A 27,034-nucleotide genomic window follows, 5' to 3' on the forward strand; every position below is an offset into this window, starting at 1 on the left:
CTATGAAGTGTATACATTTATATTATTGTGTTATACTGTATTATAATTTATTTGTGTCTGATTCCTCTACTAGATTATGAGCCTTGAAGGGTAATGCTGCTTCATGTTTATTTCTTTATCCCCTATATCTAACACATGGTGAGTGCTAAATACTGAATAGGTGAAATGAAACGTAAGGGATTAGCGATTATTGTATCTCCATTTTCCCTATAGCAACTAGCATAGAGTTAAGCATACACTAGTGTTTAGTAAATAATCTCCAATTACCATCATTTCTTATAATTATTACTATTAAACCCTAATTCAGGGTGGAGGCTAGAAAAGGGTGTGATGCTAAGGCAAAGGTAAATTGACTGATAATCAAACACTCAGGTCAATCTACTAGACACTTTTTTATAAATAACTTAATTCTCACAATAAACCCAATGATACAGGTATTAATAGTCTCATTTTATAGGTGAATAAACTGAGGTACAAATAATTTAACTGGTGTGAAGTCATAGAGCTGGTAGTAAATAGCACAAGTTCTGTTGTAGGGTTTACCCGCATTTGTTGTTTCTGGGGTTTACCTGCACTTTCATACCCTCCACTTCATTTGGCCCTCACAATTCTGTAGGGTACATAGGACAAATGTCAGTTGTTCCCTTATTACAAATGAAGAAAAAAAGATTTAGAGAGTTTATATGACTTATAAAGGTCACACAGCTAGTAATCACTGGATTTAGGATTAGAATATCTTGGTCATGTGACCCTAAATCTTACACTTTTTCCAGAGGGCAAACAGCTTCTCTTGGCAATAAGAGATTACTTAAAGGTCACTCATAAAACTGAAAGAACAGACAAATTCAATTAAAATAAAACAAAACAAGGGTGCTATTTAAAGGATCAGATTCCAAATTTTTCAATCAAAACAAATTTCATTAATAACCCACTTTTAACTTTCTCTGTGCACCTCCCAACACACACAGAGCTTTAACGCAAGTTCACACGAGAACCTGGGTAGGAGGTTCATTACTTGCATTTTCTAAGACACATATTTCAACTCTTAGTATATATGTCATACTCAATATCCAGGGATAGGTCCCCAAAGCGGGGAGAAGTGAGCAAGGAGGCAGTCATATAGTTTGCCTGAAACCTAACAAAAAGATTCTATTTTTATATCTGAGATATGTACAAATATTGATGACTTTCCCAATTTATCCAATCAACATTTATTGAGTATGTGCCAGTCCCTGGGCTAGGGAATATAAAGATAGACAGGACTAGAACCATGTTATATGAGAAAGACAAGCAAATACATTAACGATTAACAGAATGTAGTATGTAGTTACCATAGGTATGTTAAAAGTAGTGACCAATTCCGTCCAAAGGAATTGAAGAGGCTTCACACAGGAGGTGACTTTTCAATCAGAACTTGGAGAATGCATCGTATCCCAGAGAGGAAAGTTTAGTTAATTCTAAGCAAAGGAAAGTGGAAAAGTAATAAGTAGTGAAAGGGCTTGTATGATAGCCTATGGAAAATAACAGGTGGTTCAAGAATAGGATCTATGGCAAGAAGCAGTGACTGAACTGGAAAACTGGGCTGCAATGAAGAATTTTAAATGCCATTCTAAAACGCCAGGCAGAGTGGTTTTTAAGCCTTTTTTGGTCAAAGAACCATCTTCAAACAAATTGTTAGGTAAAACATAATAATAATACAGAGCTTATCTGGTGAAAGGGGAGCAAGGAGGCAGAGTCCACCCTGCCTCACCTTGAACCTCCTGATATCCCTGCACAGAAACCTTAAGTGGTGCTACTATGCAATGTGTGGTCTTCATCAGCAAAATGTTTGTTACCTGTTTGCAAAAAGTACAGAATTTAGAGTAAATACTTGGAAATTTCCTACAGCAATTTAACAGAATAATTTTATGTCATTAAGTCTTGTAAGATTTTGAGGTTTATACTTCATCTTTTCAAAAATTTCATCTTTCTAGTAATTCATTTTTATTACACTTACAAAATTATTAGTCTGAGACAAACAGAAAATAAAACTGCCCTTTCACCACATATCATTTAAGGGATGATAAATGCCCTAGAATTTCTTCAAATAATGAGATTTGTAACTTAGAAAGTTAGAAAAATAACTCTAGTGGCTGTTTAGAGGGAAAAGACCAACTAGCAAATATAAAGCATAAGCAATATAAAAAAAAATAGAAAATTTCAGATGACATAAGGATTACTTTTGTAAATGTTTAGCATCTGGCAAACAATGAATAAAGACTTTTAAGTTCACAGAAAAAGGCGAAAGTAGTCAAGAAAGGCTTAGATATGGAAGTAGATTTTTAGAAAGACATTAAGCCATCAAGGTCCAGACCCAAATTCATTTAGTCAACAAATATTAATATTATTTATTATATATGTTACACTATTTACTGAAATACCTACTTAAATACTAGGTGCTCGGGATACAATATTGAACAGAAGACATGGTCCCTGCTATTCTAACATATATTAATCAACCAAAAAATACAAATACGGCTTCATTTAAAAAACGAATTATAAATACTACAAAGCAAAGTCACAAGGTACTATGAAATGTGCAACATGGAGATTATTTTGAATAGATTCTGGGAGATCAAGGAATGATTCCCTAAGGAAGTTATGTCTCCATTGAAATCTAAACAATGAATAGACAAGGAAGGGGAGAGAGCATTCTAGGCAGAGGGAACAATCATAAGAAAAAACCCTGAGGTGGGATGGGGCATGACTAGCCCACAGAACAGAAAGGGTGATGCATAGAAAGCAGATAGTTCTGCAACCCCATCCCCCACCAACACTCTCACCACAGATCATGTTAGCTCTGCTGATTTAAAATCCTTCAGTGACTTTCCATTGCACTGATATACAAATGACATTTTCCCTTTTGGTCTACATGGCATGGAGCCTACCTTCTGAGCCTCATATGGTGCCATAATCCCCTAGCTAAGTTCCAGTCACATTGGCTCCCTTTTTGATTCTTGAATATATGAGGGTCTTTCCTGTTTCTGAGACTTGGCACATGCTGTTTGCTCTGCCTGGGAGTGTCTGACTTTTGGTTTATTCTTTCTCAGCTAAAAAATCACCTCCTTGTAGAGCACTACACAACTGCCCTTGCATAGTCACTCTGTTTAAATTTAATGTAAAAATTATATTATTGAGCCTTTAATTTTAAAAGAAAGGAAATTCTGACACAGGCTATAACACAGATGAACCTTGAAGACATGCTGAGTGACATAAGCCAGTGACAAGAGGGAAAACATTGTATGATTCCACTCATATGAAGTGCATAGAGTATTACAGTCAAATTCATAGAGACACAAAGTAGAATGGTGGTTGCCAGGAGCTGGAGGGAGGGAGGAATGTATGCCATGGGTGCAACTAGCTGGGGCCTATGTCGCAAGTGGTAAAGAAATTTACCAAGACAGTTATAGGGAAAGAAAGGCAGATTTGGCTGGGCGCAGTGGCTCACATCTGTAATCCTAGCACTTTGGGAAGCCAAGGTGGGCAGATCATGAGGTCAGGAGTTCAAGACCAGTCTGGCTAACATAGTGAAACCCCATCTCTACTAAAAAATACAAAAAATTAGACGGGCATGGTGGTGTGCACCTGTAATCCCTGCTACTCGGGAGGCTGAGGCAGGAGAATCATGTGAACCCTGGAGGCGGAGGTTGCAGTGAGCTGGTGAGCTGAGATTGCACCATTGCACTCCTGCCCGGTCGACAGTGCAAGACTCTGTCTCAAAAAAAAAAAAAGGCAGATTATTAGAGAAAGTAGGAAAATATGTTGCAAGGGTGCAATAGGCAGCACAGCAGAGAAGGGGCTGTCTACAAAAAGGCAAGGACTGGAAGGAAGTTTTACAGGGTCATGCTGGAGGGCACTATGAGGACAAGGTAGTTGTGCCAGTGGTTGTTTGTAATTAGCCGTCTCTCGGAACAATTGTTCATTGTTTTCCCCTACCTGTGGCTCCTTCCTCGTTGCTGCTTACTTATTGGGACTCCACAATGTATAATTATTGTTTAATGGATAGAGTTTCAGTTTAACAAAATGAAACAAGTTCTGGAGATGGATGGTGATGATGGTTGCGCAGCAATGTGACTATACTTACTACCGTTAAAAATGGTTGAAATGGTAAATTTTATGTTACATATATTTTACCACAATTTAAAAAATAATTAAAGAAAACATTCTATAAGCTACAGTAAAACCAGCAGGAAGCATATAAAGAATGTAATGAGCCAAGCACAGTGGCTCGTGCCTGTAATCCCAGCAGTTTGGGAGGCTGAGGTGGGAGGATCACTTAAGCCTAGGAGTTCAAGACCAGCCCTGGCAACATGGTGAGACCCCATTTCTACAAAATAAAAAAAAAAAAATTAGCTGGGTGTGGTGGTGCGCACCTGTGGTTCCAGCTACTCAGGAGGCTGCAGTGAGCCGTGATCACGTCACTGCACTCAAGCCTGGGTGACACAGCAAGATCCTGACTCGGGGGGAAAAAAAAAAAAAAAAAGGAATGTAGGGAGAATAGTATAATTATCAGACTTAAAATTTTAAATATTTAACCCTGAAAGCAACATGGAAAATGATTAAAGGGGACCCACAGCAGTTGTAGGCAAAGTGTTTGGATGCAACTGTAGTAATTCAGAAGAGAGATGACAGAAGCTTGGACCAGGTTGGTGGCAGTTAAGATTCATTCATTCGGAGGCCAAGGTGGGTGGATCACCTGAGGTCAGGAGTTCGAAACCAGCCTGACCAATGCGGTGAAACCCTATCTCTACTAAAAATACAAAAACTAGCCAGGCATGATGGCACATGCCTGTAATCCCAGCTACTTGGGAGGCTGAGGCAGGAGAATCACTTAAACCCAGGGGGTGGAGGTTGCAGTGAGCCAAGATTGTGCCATTGCACTCCAGCCTAGGCTACAAAAGCAAAACTCCAACCCCCTACCAAAAAAAAAAAAAAAGATTCGTTCATTCATTTAACTTTTTAATGAATGCTATTATATGCCATGCACTGTGATAGGAGTCACATGTAAGAATAAGATTGGCAATGCGGCACTATTCACAATAGCAAAGACTTGGAACCAACCCAAATGTCCATCAATGACAGACTAGATTAAGAAAATGTGGCACATCTACACCATGGAATACTATGTAGCCATGAAAAAGGATGAGTTCATGCCCTTTGTAGGCACATGGATGAAACTGGAAACCATCATTCTGAGCAAACTATCACAAGGACAGAAAACCAAGCACTGCATGTTCCCACTCATAGGTGGGAAGTGAACAATGAGAACACTTGGACACAGGGAGGGGAACAGCACACACCAGGGCCTGTCAGAGGGTAGGGGGCTGGGGGAGGGATAGCATTAGGAGAAATACCTAATGTAAATGACAAGTTAATGGGTGCAGCAAACCAACATGGCACATGTATACATATGTAACAAACCTGCACGTTGTGCACATGTACCCTAGAACTTAAAGTACAATTAAAAAAAAAAAAAGAATAAGATTGGCAAGACCCCTGCCCTCGTGTCCTCATGGAACTTAACAAGTAAGCAAATAAATAATTACATATTGTGATTAAGTGCTATAACAGAATAAACAGAGTGACTGTGGGAGGGCAGTCAGTATGGCCTCTATGAGGAGGTAATGTTTAAGAATGAATCAAGAGTCAGGGGAAGACTCTCCCAGGCAGATGAAACAGTATGTGCCAAGTCTGAGAGACAGGAAGGAGCTTCATATCTTCAAGAAACGAAACGGGAGCCAATGTAACTAGAACTTAGCTAGGGGATGGTGGCACTATGTGAGGCTAAGAAGGTAGTCTCCATATAATGTAGACCACAAGGGAAAATATCATTTGCATATCCAATGCAATGGAAAGCCACTGAAGGATTTTAGGCAGAGAAACGATCTGATCTGTGGTGACCGCATTGGTGGAGGATAGGGTACAAAAGTAGACACACGAAAGCCATATAGGGGGTTGATATAATGGTCCAAAAGAACTATGGTGGCCTAGACTAGAATAAAGGAAGTGGTGATGGGGAGGAGCGGAAAGATTCATTAGATATTTAGGATATAGTCCTAAGGAGTATCAGCAATGAACTAAAAATGGAGAAAAGATAATTTAACAAATGATTCCCAGCCAGGCATCATCCCAGCACTTCAGGAGGCTGAGGCAAGAGGATCACTGGAGCCCAGGAGTTCAAGACTAGCTTGGGCAAGATGGCAAGACTTTATCCCTATAAAATAAAAATTTAAAAATTAGCTGAGTTCCATAGCACACCCTGTAGTCTTACCTACTCAGAAGGCTGAGGGAGGAGGATCCCCTGAGCCCAGGAATTCAAGGCAGCAGTGAGCTATGATCGCATCACTGCACTCCAGCCTGAGCAACAAAGCAAGACCCTACCTCTTAAAAAAAAAAAAAAAATTAAAGAAATGATTCTCAGTTTTTAGGCCTGAACAAATAGATGAATTAGGGGGCTGTTCACTGAAACTGGCAACAATGAGTAAGTATCAGAATTACTTAGAGAGCTTTTAGAAAATATTAATTCCTATGTTCTATCCCCTTAGAGATCCCAATTCAATATTTTTTTTGGCACATGGTACTTTTAATTTTAAAAATCTCTCCAGGTGATTCTGATATTCAACAAGGTTTGGGACTTGCTGCTACAGACAAAGTTAACCAGAGTAGATTATTATTGCTTGCAAATTAAAGAACCCCATATGACTGGAAATTGGTTTGTGGGAGTGGCACAAATGATAGTCCCTAAAACATAGAACTGACTGGATCAAAGTTGAGAACAGAACAATAGAATTCTATATACCATGTTGAGAGGTTGGCTATCTTTATAATGTGCTATGAGACAGCTGATTAAACTATGGTCTATTTTGTACTGGGATTCACTATTACTAGGACTTGGCATGTTTTTGACACTATATACATAAGAGACTGAGGTAGAAAAAGTTCATATGACATCCACTTAGTATACATTCTGGCACATGCATCTATCAACAGACTGCAGTTTGTCAGTCATATCAAATGAGTCAACTAAATTAGGCACATCATTTTATGAAGAAATATGTTTTATTTAAATCTCAAAGAAATAACATCTAAAATTATTCTAATTTTATTATAACTTTTTAAAAATAAACTTTTTCTATTAGAACAGTTTTAGATTTACAGAAAAACTGCAGATAGTTCCCATATACCCTGTACTATTTCCCCTACTACTAACATTCTACATTAGTATGGCATATTTGTTACAATTCTTGAACCAATAGTGATACCTTATTAACTAAAGTCCACACTTTGTCAGACTTCCTTAATTTTTACCTGAGATTACTCTTCTATGACAGGACCCCATCCAGTATACTATGCTACATTATATTTAGTCATTATGTCTTCTTAGCCTCTTCTTGGCTGACACTTTCTCAGACGTTCCTTGTTTGATGACTTTAACAGTTTTGTGGAGTATTAGAAATTTTATAGGCCGGGTGTGGTGGCTCACGCCTGTAATCCCAGCACTTTGGGAGGCAGAGGCAGGCAGATCACGAGGTCAGGAGTTCGAGAACAGGCCAGCCAACATAGTGAAACTCTGTCTCTACTAAAAATACAAAAAATTAGCCGGGCGTCGTGGTAGGCGCCTGTAATCCTGGCTACTCAGGAGGCTGAGGCAGGAGAATCGCTTGAACCTAGGGAGGTGGAGGTTACAGCGAGCCAAGATCACACACACTGCACACCAGCCGGGGTGACTGTGCGAGACTCTGTCTCAAAAAAAAAAAAGAAATTTTATAAAATGTACGTCACTTGGGATTATCTGATGTTTTCTCATGATTAGACTCAGGTTATGGCTTTTGGGGAGGAAGAGAACTTAGGTAAAGTTATTATGTCTGTCACCTAAATAGCAAAACCCACTGAGGGAAGAAACCCTATCTTATTCTCACCTTTTTAGCCTTAGTACATAGCTGGTAAAGGTTGAAAAGCAGAAGTGGATGCAAACCAAAGGTTAAAGGGGTACAGAAATGTTACAATTTATTAAAATATGAGCACTGATCCTAACAAGGAATCTAGTCATATATCTGCTCAAATTAAAAAATAAATATGACTTTGATTTGCTAAACGATTTCATTCTTCTATCCAGGGATCTTTTGTTTGCCTACATTGTTTGGTGAGATAGAAGATATATTCAGACTAAAAATATATGTCAATTCCTCAAGTAAACCTTGCCTCCTGTACTGATAAAGTCTCGGAATTATATAACACTTCTGTGGGGCACACATACGATGAAATGAAAAGAGGACTGGGGTTGAAGTCAGGCTGGTCTGGGCTTGAAACCAAGTCCTATTACTTATAAACTGCATAATCTTGGCCAGCTATCTCTGAGTCTCAGTTTCTTTATGTATAAAATAGAGGTGATAATACCTATATGCAGGTGGGTAAAAATAACGTGTTTATATGTTTCAACACCTCTGACTGATACTCAAAAAAGGTTATTCCCTTTTTTAGTACAGTACATTATATAGAGTAGCTCTGCTTTAAATACATTTTGGAATAAGGCAATATATGTATAAACAAACAAACACAGAAGATGCTGATTGTTACTTTCACAAATTGGATAAACGAATTCTGAAACAATTTCACATGCCTTTTGTTTTTTCACGTACCTAGTACATGTCTGCTATGTGGCAGCCCCTCAAATGTTTGATGATTCTTCCATCAGATATCCAGGACCAAGAGTCAAGAGAACCAGATTCCAGTTTTTGACCCTCGACAAACAAGTCCCTTCTTTAGGCCTCAGTTTCTTTACTAAATAAATGACCTAATAGTTACAGAACTTGAGAGTTAGAAGAGATCTTAGAAATCATTCACGGCAACTCCTTGCCTAAATCACAGAGCCAGTGAGTGGCAAACTGGGACTTGAATCAGGACTCTTAATCACTAAGCCATATAACTCTTTCCACATACCATGCAGCTTATAAGGTCTCTTTCACCTTCTTGTCTATGAAATATTTGGGATTGAACTACTACTGTTCTTTAGAATATCATCCCATTCTGAAAAATCCACTAAACTAGCAAGCTAAGTTTTATCTTTATCAAAACCAGAAAGTATAGAAAAATAAACAAAATTGTCACTATCAATCATAGTTACCTAAGAGTAACTATGACTATAGATAGCAGAAGATCAAAAGTCTTTCGATCATGTTAATATATCAAGTACTTAAATATGGAGATGATCTATTTTTAATAGTCCCTGATTATATCTTCTTCATAATTCAATGAAATTATAATCACTGGCCCACAGAACTGATAGACTGAATCACTAGTATTCTGAGATATCCATATCTCTATCATCCCGGTATTCCTTACTGTAACTTACAGCAAAATGATTTTTTTTTAAATATCCAATGATCTCTTTTTAGGATTCCCATTTCATGTCTTTAGGGCCTTTCACACTGCTGACTATTCCTTTCTTTTTGAAACTTACCGTTGTTCTCTTGGCATCCAAAACATCACTTTCTCCTGATTATGCTTATGGTATAGTGATTCAGAATATAGCTTACTGGACAAGAGCACAGACTGTAGATTCAGACTGCCAGAGTCCAAATCCTGGCTCTACCACTTGCTATCCCTGTGATCTTTCACAGGTTACTTAACTTTGTGCTTGTTTAGTAAGTACTATAAAGGTATCTGTTGTTATTATTGTTCCTTAATCTCTTCTTCTACTGTGTTTCTTTAACCTCCACATATTCCACCTGGCAGATTCCGCCCACTGAAAGGGGTCTTTACCTCTTCCTATCTGGAAAGGCTTCTCTCATCTCCTCACCCTCTATCTGGTGAATTCCTTCTCAATCTTTAAGATTCAGTTTAGGGCCAGGCATGACAGCTCACGCCTGTAATTCCAGCACTTTGGAAGGCCGAGGTGGGAGGATTACTTCAGGCTAGGAGTTTGAGAACAGCCTGACAACACAGCAAGACTCCTGTTTTTTTTCTTTCTGCTCGTTAAAATAATTCCACATACAATCATTCCCAATATTGAAAAGTTTTAAAAAATTATCTGGGCATGAGCACACACCTGTAATCCTAGCTACTTGGAAGGTTGAGGCAGGAGGATTACTTTAGCTATGATCACAATACTGCACTCCAGCCTGGGCAACGGAGCAAAACTCTGTCTCTTTTTTTTTTTTTTGAGACGCAGTCTCGCTCTGTCATCCAGGCTGGAATGCAGTGGCACAATCTCGGCTCACTGCAAGCTCCGCCTCCCAGGTTCACGCCATTCTCCTGCCTCAGACTCCGGAGTAGCTGGGACTACAGGCACCCGTCATCACGCCTGGCTAATTTTTTGTATTTTTAGTAGAGAGGGGGTTTCACCGTGTTAACCAGGATGGTCTCGATCTCCTGACCTCATGATCAGCCCACCTCGGCCTCCCAAAGTGCTGGGATTACAGGCGTGAGCCACCGCGCCCGGCAAAACTCTGTCTCTTAAAAAAACTTAAACAAAAAGATTCAGTTCAAATGTCATTCTCTCTCTCTGGAACCTTTCCAAATGTCACTTCCCTCCTTCTGCCTTGGCCATCAGTTGTTCCTGCCCTAGTGTTCCCATAGTACTTTGAATATGTTTCCACCATGCCAAGCTTATTTTTGTATTTTTTGCAGATACAGGGTTTCACCAAGTTGCCCAGGCTGGTCTCAAACTCCTGGGCTCAAGAGATTTGACCACCTTGGCTTCCCAAAGTGCTGGAATTACAGGTGTGAGTTACCGTGCCCAGTGCATTTTGAATATATTTCAACCAGAACATTAGTTACATTAGATTGAATAGGCCACTTGAATCTGCCTATATTAAATCATTTTAGACCTACAAAAACAGAAATTTTATGATTCACTCTAATATTAGTGGTGAGTAAAAAATTTTATGATTCACCCTAATATTAGTATTTCTTTATACTTCTGCTGTCCCCTCCCTCCCTGTATTATGCTCATAACAAGAGTGGAATGCTATTTATTCTTTAAAAATATACATATATTTGGGAGGCCGAGGCAGATCACATAGTCAGGAGTTTGAAACCAGCCTGACCAACATGGTGAAACGCCATCTCTACTAAAAATACAAAATTTAGCCAGGCGTGGTGGTGCATGTCTGTAATCCCAGCTACTCAGGAGGCTGAGGCAGGAGAATCGCTTGAACCCAGGAGGTGGAGGTTGCAGTGAGCCGAGATCGCGCCACTGCACTCCAGCCTGGGAGACAGAACGAGACTCCTTCTTAAAAAAAAAAAAAAGAAAAAGAAAAGTTCAGATATATAAAAAGGCATAAATAATAATTAATAGATACCCATATATCCACAACTCAGTTGAAAAATATTTACTTATTCAATTTAAGCTCTCTGTGTGCCCTTCTTCGCATTATTCTTGGTCTTTTCTCCCCAACTTACCCTTTGGAGATACCTACTATCCTTAATTTGGTATTTATAATTACCATGTATTTCTTTATTACATAAGTATGCCTCCCTAAATAATACATGCATGTCGAGCTTTATATAAATGTGTTCTGCAATTCGCCTTTTTCATTCAACCTGTTATTTGTGAGATTTGCTCATGTTACTATATAGATCTAGTTCACTCATTTCACTATTGTATGGAATTCTATTAAGTAAATATACCACAATATTTTCATTCTTTTATTGACAGGCATTTAGACTAGTTCAAATTTTTTGCTGTAGCAATGTTGCATGAATATTTTTGAACATCCCTTTATGCATACATTGGAGAGTTTCCAAAGGGTATATACCTAGGAGTGGAATTGCTAGATTGTAGTTTATGTGCATTTTCATCTTAACAGATATTGTATAAGAATATATTATATCAGAAACCAAGGGTGTGTATAGCCAAAGAGCACAGGTGTTTTAAGAAGATGGAGAAGTAATGGTCCAGATATAGTGGAGAGTAAAAAAATACAATTATCTTCACCTCTCTTCTTTGGGATGGGAGGGGAGCAGGAGAATGTGCTGCATCCATTTAAAAGAGCTACAGAGGAAGTAGTACGTTCTCCATGACTCAGGAGAGAGCCTGGCTTCCACTCAATGCCAGGACACACAAAAAGACATCCAATAAAATGGTTAACAATGTAGGAAACAGGGGTTTGAGAGAACAAATAGAAGGAGCAAAAAAGCAGGGCTGGGAGAGAGTAAAAGGAAGCCAGGTCAGAACAAGAATAACAGTACGGAAGACAGACCGTTTGATTCTGGGACAAAGATAACAGGTGATAAGTCTTGCTGGGTTTATCTGGCTATAAGGTTATCAAAAGGTTTCAGGGCCCCCCCCCACCCGCCCTTTGGATACCAAATTCCAAGGATGATCAGGTCCCTACATAAAATCATATTTGCATATGATCTACACACATCCTCCTATATATTTTAACATCTCTAGATTATTTATAAAACCTAACACAATACAAGTGCTATGTAAATAGTTGTTATACTATTGTTTAGGGAATAATGACAAGAAAAAAGTCTGTACATGTTCAGTACAGATGCAACCATCCCTTTTTTTCCATATTTTCAATCCATAATTGGTTGAATACACAGATGCAGAACCCATGGATACAGAGGGCCAAATGTAATTAGTTCTAGCAGTTTACTGGTGGCTAGAGAGTTAACACTAAGGCCTTGGAATGCTGTGGTTAAATTCCCTCATTCACAGATGGGGAGAGAAAGACCCAACATTTCAGTGCCTGATATGTGACCAACATTATGTAAAGTACTTTGCACTTTATCTTAGTTAAACCTTACAGCTACATCTTCCTTCATTTTATAAATGACAAAGTAAAAGTGATCTGCCAGGGGATGTGCAGTTAATTTTTAGTGACACTGAGGAACTCAGGTTTCCTTTCAAATCTTAGTCAGTATGGTTGAATGAAAAAGACAGAATTTGAAATTAGAGCTTCTTTGGTTACTTTCTACCAGTGAGATCTTGTATGTTTCTTAACCTCACTAAGTCTATCAATCAAATAAGATTACTGCAAAGATTAACCTACAACTACAAAACAAATCTTAGATTTTTTTAACCTAAAATTGGCCTACACAGGAACTTATTTTCAAGTGTGGAATTTCTTATTTGGTTTATTGCAAACAAAAATTTGAAGTTTCTGAATTGATGCCTATACATTTTACAGATAGTAAACTGAGGTACGGAAAGAGGACATCCAATGTGTGGCTCCCTAATGTATCCAGAATCAACTCCAAGCTGCATCACAGTTTCGGATCTTTAATACCAAGGCCCCAGCCCATCTCTCTAGCCATAGTTCCTACTATTAACTTCTACAAATACAGTACTCAAACCTGTGGTAGCTATTTTTAACAAAGATACCATACCCTATGCTTTCCCTATTTCGTATCTCTACCTAAATTATTTACTCTATTGAAATTTGTTCATGGCCCAAGTAAAATTCATTTTGAAAATGAAGCCCAACCTTGTTTCCAAATGTTTAGAAATGACAGCTCCCTCCTCTGAACTGCTTTATCACTTTGCTACTACCTCCCTTAAGAGTACTCTCTATGTTCTATTTTATAATTTAGGTAAGCATGTAAAAGGTTCATTTCAGCTAGCAGAGCATAAGCCCCTTAAAGGAAGGAAGAAAGGAACTAATATTTACTTTGTATCTATGAATCACCAATCGCTTGTGATTTTATGTGTATGGTATATTTTTTCATGTAATATTTGTGATATCCTATGAAGTACAAATTTTTTACAGATAAGGACACTGAAGTTCACAAAGGCTAAATAATTTGTTTATAGTCATAAAGCTAGTAAGTGACAGAGTCTAGATCTGAATTTTGGTGTTTCTAACTCCAAAGCCTAGGCTCTTTCCACTATATTCTGTCTAGAAAACCATGGGTATATCCTCACTGCTTTATCTGATTGTTCCCTACCCACCCACTAATGATCATCAGAGGAAAAAACCTCCACTGCCCTTTGTCATTAAGTATTAGCAGAAAGGATTCAATATGAGGTATGTGCCCTCCCACTTTCCAAGACTAAGAACAGACTCTTCAGAGCAAACAGAATGATTAATATGAGTCCTGAATAAAGATAAAGAGATCAGAACTCTGCCTCCAGGAAGGAAAAGTAAAAAAACTATTACCTTCTCACTCTTGTGTTTAAAAACCCCTCCTCCTTCGAGGTTTGCACCATCTGGCTATATCACTCTCTACCCCACCTCCTCATCTGTCATGTACCACCTTCCTGATTAATCCCCTATCTTTACTGCACCTGGGTCACACTTTCTTCCCCACATCCCATCATCCTCAATCACTTCACTCTCCACACAGATGACTCATTCAATATACTAGCCTCGCAATTCCTTGTCATACTCAGCTTTACTGACCTTCGCCTCTGCTGTATTTTAGCTACCTATACACAGAGACCTCGCTGTCACCTAGAACAGTCCCAATATCAGACAACTTAACTCGATATTCCACTTTCTGACCACATCTCTTTTTTTTCCCAGCTTACTTCCGCTATATTTGCTCATTGATCTAACTCAAGAAATTGAAAATCTTCAAGTCCAGAATTGAACTCATCATCAATTGTTTCCTGTCTCAGTTAAAATTACCAACATATCCTTAGTCATCCAAGGCAAAAACCTGAGCATCACACGGGACTCCTCACCCTCTCACCCGCACATACAATCAATCATTAAAGCCTTATACATTTTCTCAGATTCATTTCTTTCTCTTCATCCCTATGACCACATTTAAAAAATGTTACTTCAACCATGTCTGATAGACACCTTCCAGTGATTAAATAAAAATTAAAAAAAAATACCACCGACTGAATTGATTTCAGGATACTTATGCATACAAGGTCCACCATGACATGGCCTCTGACCGTATTTCCAGCCTTACAACTTACCACTTATTGTTATACTCCTAGCAGTCCCAAACTGTTTGTGGTTCTCTACGCGAGCCATTCCTTTTCTCACATTGATGCCTTTGCTCAAGCTGTTTTCTCTGTTTGAAGGACACTTTCTGCTCATGTTTGCCTCGCTTACTCCTACCTACCATTTAAGATTTGGGTCAGATATCATCTCTTCCCAAAGGCTTCCTTTAACTCTCACCTTTGGGCAACCTTTACTCTCACCTTGTATATCTCAGCTATGAGTAGTTCTCATCTTTTATTCTGAGGTAATCTATTTAAGCATCTAATTTACCAGCTCCACAAGATTGGAAATCTTTGTAAACCCAGCTGAGCACAGTACACAGCATAGTGCTCGACCCATAGTAGGTACATAAGTGTACAGTGAAGGTTAGAACATACGAAGTTTAACTTTTCTTTTCTTTTTTAACAGATGGGGTCTCATTCTGTCACTTGCTATGGCGTGATCATGGCTCACTGAAGCCTCAAACTCCTTGATTCAAACGGTCCTCCTGCCTCAGCCTCCTGAGTAGCTGAGACTACAGACATGCACCATCATGCCCAGCTATATTTTTATTTTTATTTTTTGTAGAGACAGGGTCTTGCTATGTAGCCCAGGCTGGTCCAGAACTCCTGGCCTCAAAGAGTTGCCTGCCTCAGCTTCCCAAAGTGCTGGGATTATAGGCATGAGCCCCTGCATCCAGCCCTAAGTTTAAATTTTCAGTGGGATATTCACATCAATTCTTTCTCACAGTTAAGTATCCTCTACCTTTCACTCCAAGTCCTTTGCAAGGAAGGAATCAGGGCCTTTCCTCTGGATCTGTATAGTTCCATTGAGAATGGTGCTCTGCAAATGTTTACCCAACTTACATAAAAGGGAACAACATTTGCACAAACATACCAAAAATCAAAACTTGACATATGTGCTACAAAGTTCAAAACTACTAACCAATTTAAAAAAATGAAGGCATAAGAACAAAAATAAAGAACCAATTCTGACCGCCGGTATGTGCTTGTCTAAGTTGTAAAAACAGTAAAACTTTGCTTAGTACTTAAACAGGATCCCAGATGTAAGAGCCTGGCATTTTATCTACAAGGCCATCTCATCTCTACTGGGCTTAAAACATTACTAACCTGCAGAGTTGTTTAGGCAAGAGTTTAGGAGGTTGGTAAGTAAGCAACAAAAAGTGTTCTTCTTCATAGTAATTTTGGGCCTTCTGCTGGCAGTCAGAAGTAGAGCAGAGTTCAATGTAATAAAGCATTTCCCTCTGCAACCAAATATTAAAATTGCAGTTTGGCACTAAACTAGGTCTCAATCCTTTTCAGAGTTTAAAAAAAAAAGCTCTTCTATTTGCATGGCACATTACACTTTAACAAGACATTCTGATGTACATTAGTTAGCACATTTGATACAGTGTTTATAGACATTTTTTAAAAGGAAGGAAACCCCCAAATTTCCACAAAATACGATGTCTTCTAGTCTGTTTGAACAAACACTACTAAATGTTTTCTTTTTTTTTTTTTTAAGTTCAAAATACAGTACAGAAATGAGGAAGGGAATCTAGAGTACTTTTGATTTAAGCAGGTCAATCCTTGGGGGTGTTTCTTAGAGAAACTTACTAGGTTTTGTCTCCAGGATCACTTTTAAGAAACTCTCCTTTAAGGGGATAGGGGGAAACTAAAGCTCATCCAGAGGACAGTTTAGAGAACCACAGCAGATGAGAGACAACTGAAGGAAGTGGAAGTGAAGACTCAGGGTACATGATTACTATCTTCAGATATCTTAACAGCTGCCCATAAGGGAAAAGAACTAGGAAGGATGGGAGCTAGCTGTTTCTTTCAACTTATAACCAAATCTGTCCAGGAACAGAATGGGTTTCCTTTAAAGAGATTCGCTTCGGATCACTGGAAGAGGTTCCAAACGGGCTCGTCAAATTATCGGGGGGATTTGGGGATTTTCAAAGATACTTTGGCATAGGATGGGAGAAAGGCCCCCAGATGACTTTTAAATTCCCTTCCAGTCAGGAGATATTCCGGGGTTCACCCATGGGCTGGAAACCACTTTCGATGCTCTTGGGGCTGGCACACAGCTGTGCCCACGTGTCTGGCCCCCCGGGCCGCTGTGGCTCACTTCGGTGCGGGCCGCTCTCCCTGCCCGTTTCCGGCGGGGCACCGGGGCAGGCGGCACACGTGAGTCGGCCGGCCGGGGCCCAGCCCCTAGGACGCTGCTGACAGCTCCGGGCCCTAGGCGACCCCGCTCTCGGTGGGGGCCACGTCGCCCCGCCGACCTCTGTCCCTGCCTTCCCCGAACCGGGACCCAGCCAGCCAGAAGCACAGGCATTCCCACCTCTGGCGCCGGAGGGGACCGACTGACTCGCGCAGACGGAATCGCGCCGCCGCCCGGCCCTCGGCCCCCAGCCAGCCTGCCCCGGCCCACCGGACCCGCCGGCCAGGACACGGCGACCCACACGGACCGTCCCCACGCCGACCCTCCAAAGGGCCCCCGGCCTTGGGTTTCCCGTGCCGGGGCCCCCGGGCCGTCTTGGCCGCGTCAGGGCCGCGACCGGACCGTGGGCCCCGCCCGCCCGACCGCAGATGCAGAACCGGCCTCCGGGCTCGGGGCCGGGCTGACACGGCCCAGAGAGGGCCCGGCCCCGCGCGGACCACAGACTGGCAGGCCGGCCAGACAGACGGACAGGCGGACCCCGGCCCGGGGGTGCGGGCGCAGCGGCTGCGCAGGTCCCGCCGCCGCCCTCCGGCCCCAGGCGGCCCCTCAGGGCGCGAGCTTTTAGGCGGGCGGAGGCGGCCGCGAAGCGCTTACCTGCGGGCGCTGCGGGGGCGCGGGGCGGCTCACTCCCTTCCCGCCGCCATGTTTCCGCTGCGCAGGGAGGGAGCGGAGACGCGGGAAGGGGGCGGGCGGGCGGCTCCGGAGAGCGGCCACCGGGTGGGGGGGAGGAGGGGGGGGGGGGTCCCCCTCCCCCGCCTGGGTGGCCTAGGCCTTGGGTCGGGGGGGGGGGGGTGTGAGGGGGGGCCCGGCCCGGTGCCGGCCTGCCGACCGGGTCGGGGGGAGGGCCGGACCAGTCTCCGTCCCGGTCCTGTAGATGGGTAAACTGAGGCCTGAGAGGGGGGGAGTGAGACCGAGGACTCGGGTTCGAATCCCGAGGACTCCAGTAGCCTGCTCTGAGGCCGCTTGGGGCTGGTGGAGGAGCCACCGGTCGGGCCCCCAAGACCGGCTGACGTGGGCCTCGCCTCGGGCGACTCCCGCCGGGCTAGTGGCTGGCCGTGTGGTGACCTTGGGCGAGTTACTTCGCACAGCCACCCAGGGGCCTCTTCTCCAACACGACAGCACTGCACCCGGACGGTAGGTGAGAGATGAGTTAGTGCTTGGATGCCCTAGTGAGTGTCAGCGTCCGCGGTCCTCCCTGCAGTGATCCCTTCAACAAGTACGCACTGAGCCCATGATGGGCCAGGTACAGTGCACAGGCTCATTCTTCCAGGCCCACCAGCAATGTTGGCTACACAATTCTATTTTTGTTTTGTTAGAGATGGAGCCTCATTTTGTCCCCCAGGTCGGGGTGCAGTGGCGCCATCATAGCTCACTGTAACCTCAAATTACTGGGCTCAAGTGATCCTCCTGCCTCAGCCTCCCAAAGCACTGGGACTACAGGCGTGAGCCACTGCGCCTGGCACACAATTGGTTTAACCACCACATCATTTTAGCAGCTTAGTAAACTGACGTCTTGACTTCTGTTTTGGCTGCTTGAAAATACAGTGCAATATAAATCCCGAGACCTCTGCTGAGCTGGATGTGGAGTGGGTGTGGGCATCATTTAGAAGATGGCAATCCTCAGGTCACACAGGAATGTCTTGTTAATGATCTTTCTGTGAACAATGCTCCTTGGAGGGAAGTCCACCTAAGCAAGGCTGGAGCAGCAGATGGGGCAGCTGAGCCTGGATTACTTGCCTTGCCTCTAGAATAGGTCTTAGAGCATTGGACTGAAGGGGGGCCGCCTCCTTGTATCCTGGTATTGGTCTCAGTATCCGTCTGCCCATTCTTGAGAAATGGAAATGGTCAGAATCTATCCAGGTTCTGATCTGCATCTCTGCTGTCTAATTTAAACTTTCATTCCATGGCGTTTTGGGGAGTACCTGTCTCATGAAGAGCCCTGAGGTTACAAGGATAATTAGAGCCTAAATCTAAGGAGCCCATAGTTGGGGAAACTAGTATGTCAATAGCTAATGAGAGCACAGTGTTATAAGTGCTCATATTAGTTTTCTATTCCTGCATAACAGATTAGCACAAATTTTGCAGCTTAAGGCAACACCCATTGATTTACTCACAGTTGTGTAGGTCGGAAAACTGGCATGATGTGGCTGGGTTTTCTGCTCGTGGTGTCGTAGGCTGAAATCAAGATGTCTAGAAGCTCCACAAGGGAAAGGTCTGCCCCAGGCTCCTTCGGGCTGTTGGCAGAATTCATGTCTGTGTAGGACTAGGATCCCACCGCTACATTGTTTTGCCAGCTCTCTGTTGGGGACCTGAGGGTCCTTGCCACGTGATCCCTTTTATCTCATCAACAGAGAACCTCTCTCATGTCAGTACCTCTCATTCTTTAAATATCTCTGATTTCCCTTCTTCAACCAGTCAGAGAACACTGTGAGCTTTTAAAAGACTTGTAATTAGGTCAGACCCACCTAGATAATCTTCCTACTTTAAGGTCACCTGTGCTGCATCACATACCCTAATCACATGAGTAAAATTCATCATCGCCACTGTCCCAGGGACTATGCAGAAGGTGTACATGAAGGTTAATCTAGGAAGCTACCTTAGAATTCTGCCTACTACATCCAGTGAGAAATGTTCTCTTAAACATTTTCTCTATGAACTCCCCTAGCAGTTTGTTCTGTAACTCTGTCCATAGCACAATATATGTTGCCATTATTGGAGTATATTTCTAAACCTCTTTTCTAGGCTGAAAGCGTCTTGAGATCAGGAACCTTATTCACACCTGTAGCCTTAGATAAGGCTTGGCATGAGGGAGATATTCCCACATCTGCTAAAAATAAATAAATAAATATTATGCATATTGTCCTTTGGATTCCTGCTTTTTTTTGTTGTTTTTGTTTTGTTTTGAGATGGAGTCTCGCTCTGTCATCCAGTTTGGAGTGCAGTGGCGCGATCTCGGCTCACTGCAAGATCCATCTCCCAGGCTCACACCATTCTCCTGCTTCAGCCTCCCGAGTAGCTGGGACTAAGGCGCCTGCCACCACGCCCAGCTAATTTTTTGTATTTTTAGTAGAGACGGGGTTTCACCATGTTAGCCAGGATGGTCTCAATCTCCTGACCTCATGATCCGCCCTCCTTGGCCTCCCAAAGTGCTGGGATTACAGGCGTGAGCCACCGCACCCAGCCTCCTGCTTCTTTTTTAGATCCAGCTCAGAACTTCTCTGACACTTCTCAGGAAGAACTCATTTCTCCCTCCTCTCCACTGTCACTTGGTAAAAATCTCTGTGTGAAATGTTTCCCATTGTAGTATTTTAAGTTAGACTGCAGTTTCCTTGAATATAGTATTTTGCTTTTATTCCACTTAATATCCCAGGGCACAGCATAAGATATTAACAGTTCTGTGCTGTTCAATTAAACAAGTAATTACACATGGGTGTTATTCGTTGTTTAATGTTTGGATTTTAATAAGGGAGGTTAAAAACCAAGAGGCAACTGGAGAGTGGAATTGGGCTGTGACAGACCCTGTGACCTTTGGGTTACAGGTATGGGGAAGCCAAGAAATACAGAGGCAATGGAGAGGGAAGAAATAGGCAAGTTAATCAGGACGTAATTTTTTTTTTAAAGGAGGTATGCTAGGAAACCCCAGGGCTGCTCTTGTCTACATTACATTACAGCAAAAAAGAGTGATTATTCTGGCACTGACAGAACTGACAAAAACAGTAGTTTTTTTTTTTTTTTTATCATATTGTTGATGACCCAGTGGAAGAGTTGGTAAAGGAAATGGGAAAGATGGTTTCTGATGCTTAAAGAAAGTATGTGTGTTGCAGGGTGTGGGGGGGATGCATTGAAATACATAAGAGCCTTCACCACGTTAAGTCCTACACATCAATTAAGACTACCTTCCCCAGGAACTTCCTCTGATACCTTCTCTTCCATCCTCACCCCAGGATAAATTAAATGCCCCTCCTTTTGCTCTCCTTGTAGCCTGGCACCTTTATTCATCATTGCATTTACTAGGATCTGTGCATATCATTTTCATTTATGCTTATCTTTCACCTGACTGTAAGCTCCACAGATTGGAACTCTGTCTTTGTTCTTCATTACATCCACAGCACCTCGCACCATGCCTGGAACACAGTTGGTGATCAGTCTATATTTATAGAATGAATGTGCACAGTAGGACCCTTTCAGACCCAAGCCACAGACCAAAGAGGCAGCCTCCTTATTATCTGCCTTGTGACCACAAGGCCCACTGGCTGTTCAGATTCGGACATGTGCTGAGCCCAAACCTTGTTGTTTATCTAAGACGCTTCTGCTCTTGCTCCTCTTGTAAAATACAAAGTAAAAATAGTTCCAGGAAGCTGTGTGGTTAAGACATTCCAGTCTCTGTTTGAGCTCCTAGATAAAGGCTGTTATTGTTAGGAAGCTGGTCATTAATCCAACCCGCCTTTTCTCTATGCTTTGGTTTCACACCCTTCTAAAGGTACTGATTCTCTTTGTCCTCAGTTGCCCTTAAGCCTGTCACTAGCTGGTAACTGGAAAAAATAATAACTTTACAGCAGTTGACGTACGAATGATCTAAAGGTATCAGTTGATCACAAGTTCGCTTTGTGCTCTGGAATTGTGACTTTAACTTATTCTCAAAGTGCCTTACCAGATGGCTTATATCCTCATCTATAAAATGGAAGAAATCACACCTACCTCACCAGATTATTGAAGAGTGAAAGAAAATAAAGTAGGCAGAGCCTCCTGGCACACAGTAATGGCTAAGAAAACATTATAGATTGGAATTACAGTTTGGAATCCCCTCACTTTGTTCTGCTATGGCCAGACTTTGGGCTATTGAGTTTGTCCTAGGCATTATATTTTAAAAGAGGGATGTTGACAAATTATGACCCAGAAGCAAATGACCAGATAAGGAATCTGGAAATCAGACTTTATAAGGAGCAGCTGAAAGGAGTTGGGAACATTTAGCCTGCAGAAAAAATAACTATTAATAGGAGTAGAGTGGGGTAGGGCAAGGCCTTAGAAGGGTATTCAAATAATTGAAGGGCTAACATGTGGAAAAGGATTAGGCCTCAATTCTATTCCACACATATCTATGGAGCTCCTATGATGTGCCAGGAACTGGCAATGCAAATAAATGTAAAGTACAATCCTTGTCTTTAAGGATCTTAGTCTACGAAGGACTGTGACAATGCAAAAGAGGCTATTACAGAGGACTTTGCAATGTCCTCTGTAATATGGAGAAGGCAGAGGAAGGTTCATTGAGCCCAGAGATACTGGGGAAGACTTCACCAAGAAGGTGACATTTGAGTGGACCTTAAAGGAAAACTAGGATTTTTTTAGGCAGAGAAGGAGGGGAAGGACACATAGGCAGCAAGTACAGCATGAACAAAGACAAAAAGGCATCATCATGGAAAACCTAGGATGCATCGGAAAAGAAGAGGGAAGTGAGCCTGCAATATTTGATTGGAGCCAGATTGTCAAGGGCCTTGATTATTAAGCTAAAGAGCTTGGACTATTTGCCTTGAGTGGGTATTGAACTATTTACCTTGAGTGGGTATTGAAGAGTCATCAAAGGCCTTTAAGCAGATTTTTATTTTAAAAGGAAATGTCTAGCACAGCTTGCTGAAAGAGCTACACTGAAGAGAGATAGGAGGCAGGGAAGACAAGGCCTCTCAGCATACCAAAGAGAGTCCATGGACTTGACTCTTCCACTGACCATGGGTAAATTTGGGCACATTATTTAAACTTTCTGAACTATTTTTTTTTAGTTTGTAAATTGAACATCTACTTTATAGGGATGTTTCAAGAATCAAGTGAGGTAACATATCCAAGACCCTCACATGTGTCTGGTACCCAAACGGTGCTCAGTAAGTGAACACCATTCCCTTCCTTCCCTTTCTCTTAATGGACAGAGTAGACAGAGAAACAGAGTTCTACTTGATGATGCTAGCATTCATGGGCAAACAATGGGATAATTCTCTTGGGGAAATGAATACATCACTGGATACATTCAAGAAGGGTATTTCTTTGGTAGAAGTTGAATTGAACTAGATAAGCCCCTAAAATCTCATTCTTACTCTAAGAGTCTATGATTCTGTCACCTTTAGGTCATAGTATTATGGAGATGGTCAAGAACCTGAGGTTTGATATATTTGATATATAGTATGTTATTATACTTAATATATTATATATCAAATATCTTATATATATATATATTATGGAGATGGTCAAGAATCTGAGGTTTGACTTTGTTAAAAGCACCAGTTGGACCCAAAAGAAATGAATCTCCCTCAAAATGAATATCTGTTACTGAAGTGTACAATTAAAAAGACCCTACCCTAAACAGTCCCTCAGGAGTAACTGTACTAGAGGAGAAAGAGAGCTGGGTTTCCAACTTAGAGGCCTGCATTCCAGTGTCAGAAATTAAGGATTTTGCTGTACAGCTTTGGACAGGTCATTCTTCATGTCTTGGCCTACATTCCTCCATCAGGAAGATGTGGAGGTTGGGCCTCTAAGGGGTCTTCTATTACTAACATTTTGGGATTCTGGGAGTCTAAGTTATTGAGATCATGAAATTGTGGATGTAAAAATGTTAGGAGATTTCAAGGGTTCCCACAGCAACTATATCACTCACAGTTTATATATATGTCTCAATTTAACAGCATCAAATCCACCTAAAATATATTTTTTAAATGTGTCACATGCATTGAGAGTGAGACTCATTTGACATTCCTCTTGGAATCAGAACTTTAGAATTCAGTGCATTTCAGGTCCCAGCATTAACTCATCTGCAAATTGGATTAGTTCATATTTCTGGTTGAGAGAGGAGGCACTTTCTGTAGTATGGCAAAGAAATGAAAATGTCAGTCATCTGTCACAGAAGGAAGAGATGGCTTACTTCAGGCCCTAGATGCCACCTCATCTGGAAGTAGACAAAAAGGAAGACTTGGAGCCAGGACAGCCACGCATTGGTCCACACTATTCCCTCGGAAGGTCCTCCTAGCCAGCTCCTGCTCATCCTCTGTTTGAAGTTTTCCCTTCTTCTCTGCTCAATAAAACAAGTTCCTCTATTATCTACACTTCATTAGCATTATAGCATTGATCATAGAGTATGATATTTATTGCCTGTGTTACTATTGGTTCTCTACAAATGGATAAGGGGCACAGCACTAACATTTATTGAGCACCTGCAATGTGCCAGGTGTGTATATCATCTTATGTAATCCACATAGCAACCCTTATGGTGTAGGTATTGTTACCCCTCTTTAACTGATGAGACTAAGGTCAGAGAAGTTAAATAACTTGCTCAAGATCATATAGCTAGTAAATAACTGAGTCTGGCTTTGAATCAGGTTTTTTTGTTTCCCAAGCCCCTGTGATTTTGATTGTTCATGCCTTTTTCTTATCTCTGTAACTTGAACTATTAGTATAAGCCAAGCCTTTGGTATACAGTTAGGCTTGAACAATGTGGGGGTTAGAGGCGCCAACCCCCTGTACAGTCGAAAATTGCATGTAACTTTTGACTCCCCCCAAACTTAACTACTAATAGCCTACTATTGACCAGAAGCCTTACTGATAACATAGTCTATTAACACATATTTTGTATATGTATTATATACTGTACTCTTACAATAAAATAAGCTATAGAAAAGAAAATGTTATTAAGAAAATCATATAACAGAGAAAATACATTTACAGTACTATACTGTATTTATCGATACCATAAGTTTACATTGTCTGTTTACAAGGTGAATCATCTGTCTGAAATAGCATGCAACTGCAGCTGCAGACATCAATCTGCAGCACATATCAAGCAATTCAACTTTTTCTTGTAATGTCCCGACTTTTCTCTGCTTCTTGGGAGCACTTCCAGCATCCTTAGTCGCACTTTGTATAGGTCCCATGGCGTTATTCAAGATTTATGGTATTGTACTAAACACGAGAAAAATACTTGTGAACCACAAGAGATCACTTTTTACTGCGATATGCAGTTTACTGGAGAGATGAATGGCTCACATGGAGATGATTAACGTCACAGGTTGTTTTAAGGGATACTCTCAACAGCTGAGCTCACCACAATGGCTATAGGAGGTGGCTCCAAAATCATTACAGTAGTACCTTATGCACTGCAGTTAACTTCTTGTAGTTATGATTTAATACTGCATCTTTATGTGTTTACATTTTTCTCAACTGCAAATGGCACTATATACATAAGGTCTATAAATGTTTGTGTGCATAAGTTTTGATAAATTTTATTTATTTTTTATTTTTTTGAGACAGGGTCTTTCTCTGTTGCCCAGGGCGACACGCTTGCAGTGGCACAGTCACGGCTCACTGCAGCTTCAATCTCCTGGGCTCAAGTGATCCTCCCACCTCAGCCTCTTGAGTAGATGGGACTACAGGCATGCACCACCATGCCTGGCTAATTTTTTGATTTTTAAATAGAGACGAGGTCTCACTTTGTTGCCCAAGGCTGGTCTTGAACTCCTGGGCTCAAGCGATCCTCTCACCTAGGCCTCCCAGAGTTCTGGGATTACACGTGTGAGCCACCATGGTTAACAAATTTTAACTTTTTACAATAGATTTGTATATATTTTGTTGTCATAAGTGATTAAATAGAATTGTTTCTACATACATTTTTTGCATTCATGACATAAAACTTTTTCTTAAATTTTTTGATATTTCTAGGCTACGTGGTTTGTCTGAGTTTTTTCAAATTTCTCAAACCTCCAATTTTTCAGTATATTGAAAAAAGTCTGTGTAAAATGGACCCATGCAGTTCAAACCCATGTTGTTCAACGGTCAACTGTACACAAGTGATTGAATTATTGTTGAATGACAATCCTGTTCAATTGATCGGTAAAGATTTACTATATGGAGCAGTGCTGGGGATTGAGCTAGCCTTTCCTTGACTTGCTATCAGCTTTTGGGGACATCTGCTTTGAAATAAATACTCTCATTAGCTTTGCTGGTATCTCAGCTCAGCAGGAGAAGCTGTTGATAGTCTCTTGACAGGGCCAGCTGGCATGATAGACTTGTTTAAACCAAATTTGTTTCACATCATTCTAACAACCCTGCTTTAAGGTCCTAATGTCATAGGAGAGACAGAATTCAAAAACAACTGTCATACATATGAAAAGGGCTATACAGAAACTGTACAAGATTCTAAGAGCAAAATGGAGGGAGGGATTAATTCTACCTACAAGATTTAAGAAAGGTTTCACAGAGAAGGTGGCATTTGAGCTGGGACTCAAAGGATAAGCAGTTTTATTTTTCCATTTGTTTTGTTGGTTTATTTTTAATTTTTATTTTAGGTTTGGGGATACATGTCAGGGTTTATTACATAGGTAAACACGTGTCATGGGGGTTAGTTGTACATATTATTACATCACCCAGGTATTAAGCTCAGTACCCAATAGTTATTTTTCCTGCTCCTCTCCCGCCTCCCACCCTCCCCGCTCAAGTAGACCCTAGTGTCTGTTGTTTTCTTCTTTGTGTTCATAAATTCTTATCATTCAGCTCCCAGTTACAAGTGGAAACACGCGGTGTTTGGTTTTCTATTCCTGCATTAGTTTGCTAAGGATAATAGCCTCCAGCCCCATTCATGTTCCTGCAGAAAACATGATCTCGGCCGGGCGCGGTGGCTCACGCTTGTAATCCCAGCACTTTGGGAGGCCGAGGCGGGCGGATCACGAGGTCAGGAGCTCGAGACCACAGTGAAACCCCGTCTCTACTAAAAATACAAAAAAATTAGCCGGGCGTGGTGGCGGGCGCCTGTAGTCCCAGCTACTCGGAGAGGCTGAGGCAGGAGAATGGCGTGAACCCGGGAGGCAGAGCTTGCAGTGAGCCGAGATTGCGCCACTGCACTCCAGCCTGGG

At 41.5% G+C, this 27,034-nt stretch overlaps 1 protein-coding gene and 1 long non-coding RNA gene across 16 annotated transcripts in view; one reads left to right on the forward strand and one right to left on the reverse strand.

The window, feature by feature from the left end:
• SCMH1 (Scm polycomb group protein homolog 1) overlaps positions 1–17,861 on the reverse strand; it is a 213,033-nt gene extending 195,172 nt beyond the window's left edge. For all 12 annotated transcript variants that reach the window (XM_058442483.1, XM_032160455.2, XM_032160453.2 and 9 more), the window contains exon 1: positions 17,745–17,861. The gene's annotated coding sequence lies outside the window, so the exon portion shown is untranslated. The remainder of the gene's footprint in view (positions 1–17,744) is intronic.
• Positions 17,862–18,062: 201 nt separating this feature from the next.
• The window catches only part of LOC131384025 (uncharacterized), a 94,008-nt gene continuing 85,036 nt past the window's right edge, over positions 18,063–27,034 (forward strand). For 3 of the 4 annotated variants that reach the window (XR_009214499.1, XR_009214501.1, XR_009214502.1), the window contains exon 1: positions 18,063–18,284. This is a non-coding gene — a long non-coding RNA (uncharacterized LOC131384025). Of the gene's footprint in view, positions 18,289–27,034 lie in introns of all 4 variants that reach the window. The other variant, XR_009214500.1, reaches the window with a different exon arrangement.

The sequence above is a fragment of the Hylobates moloch genome, unplaced genomic scaffold (assembly GCF_009828535.3).
Source record: "Hylobates moloch isolate HMO894 unplaced genomic scaffold, HMol_V3 SCAFFOLD_8, whole genome shotgun sequence".
Lineage (NCBI taxonomy): Eukaryota > Metazoa > Chordata > Mammalia > Primates > Hylobatidae > Hylobates > Hylobates moloch.